Raw genomic sequence first — 1828 nt, 5'->3', positions numbered from 1 at the left:
TAATTGCCCACTAAGTATAACCCCAACTATGTAAAGTAAAATGTGAAGAAAAAAAGACCAGAAAGAGACACACCATGATATTAGCATTAAATAAATATAAAAGAAAATGACTTCTGTCTACATGTCATTTCCAACTTTTCTGCTTTATTGCTTCTGTAAAGGAAAATATAAAATCAACTTTATTTTTTTAACATCTTTATTGAGGTATAATTGCTTTACATTGTTGTGTTAGTTGTTGCTGTATAACAAAGTGAATCAGCTATACGTATACATATATCCCCATATCCCATATACATATGTTCCCATATCTCTTCCCTCTTGCGTCTCCCTCCCTCCTACCCTCTCTCTCCCACCCGTCTAGGTGGTCACAAAGCACCGAGCTGATCTCCCTGTGCTATGTGGCTGCTTCCCACTAGCTATCTATTTTACATTTGGTAGTGTATATATGTCCATGCCACTCTCTCACTTCGTCTCAGCTTACCCTTCCCCCTCCCCACTTTATTTTTAAAACAAAATATAATGGGTTAGAAGATGCAATGTCATAAAGATGTTCATTCTCCTCAAATTGATGTGGAAACTCAATGAAATCACAATAAAAGTCTCAGCAGACTTTTTTTTTTGTGTATATATATATATATATATATATATATATATATATATATATATGTGAAAAGCGAGAACCTGATTCTAAAACTAGTTAGGATGTAAAGAACCAAGAATTAGCCAAGTCAAATGTGAAGAACAAGCTAGAGGACTTCATACTATGTGCTATAGACTAAATGTTTGTGTTCCCCCCAAATTCACATGTTGAAATCCTAACCCCCAATGTGATGATATTAAGAGGTGGGACCTTTGGGGGGTGATTAGGCCATGAGAGTGGAGCCCTTGTGGCTGGGATTAGTGCCCTTATGAAGGCGACCCCAGGGAGCTCTCTCATCCCTTCGGCCAGGAGAGGACACAGTGAGAACACAGCCACCTGTGAACCAGGAAGTGGTCTCTCACCAGACACTGAATCTGCCAGCACCTTGATCTTGGACTTCCCAGCCTCCAGGACTGTGAGAAATTTCTGTTGTTTATAAAGCCATCCAGTCTACAGTATTTTTATTAAAGTAGCCTGAAAGGACTAAGACACTATTTATACTACATACTACGACTGTTGTAAAAGCTAGATCAATTAAGACAGGATGGTATTGGTGCCAGTATAGACAGACCAATACAATAGACTAGAGAGTCCAGGAACAGACCCACACACGTGGTACTTGGTCTACAATAAAGCTGACCCTTCAGTGTGGTGGGGAAAGGGAGGGCTTTTCAATAAATATATCAACTTGGTATCCATATGAGGAAAAATATCTTGACCCCACTGAAACACCATGCACACAGATAAAGTATAGATGCAAATATGAAAGATAAAATGACAAAGCTTCTGAACATAAGAGAATATCTTCATGACCTTTGGGCTGGCAAAACTTTCTTAAACAAGGCACAGAAAGCACTGACCATAAAGGAAAAAGACTGATAAATCTGGGTACATTAAGATTAAGAACTTCTGTTGATCAAAAGATACCACTAAGAGAGTGGAAAGATAAGCTAAAGAGTGGGGGAAATCTTTGCAATACATATATCTGACAAAGCACTCACATCCAAAGTATGTAAAGAGCTCTACAAACCAACAAGAAAAGGACAATATCTCAATATAAAAGTGGGCAGAAGAAATGGACAAATCCTTCACCACAGAGGCTCTCCAATGGCCAGATTAAAGTCGCATGTTGTTTCAAGCCCATATATATATATATATATATATATATATATATATATATATATATAT

This window comes from Physeter macrocephalus, chromosome 3, assembly GCF_002837175.3.
Source record: "Physeter macrocephalus isolate SW-GA chromosome 3, ASM283717v5, whole genome shotgun sequence".
Classification (NCBI taxonomy): Eukaryota; Metazoa; Chordata; class Mammalia; order Artiodactyla; family Physeteridae; genus Physeter; species Physeter macrocephalus.
Note: the sequence above shows the minus strand (reverse complement) of the source record.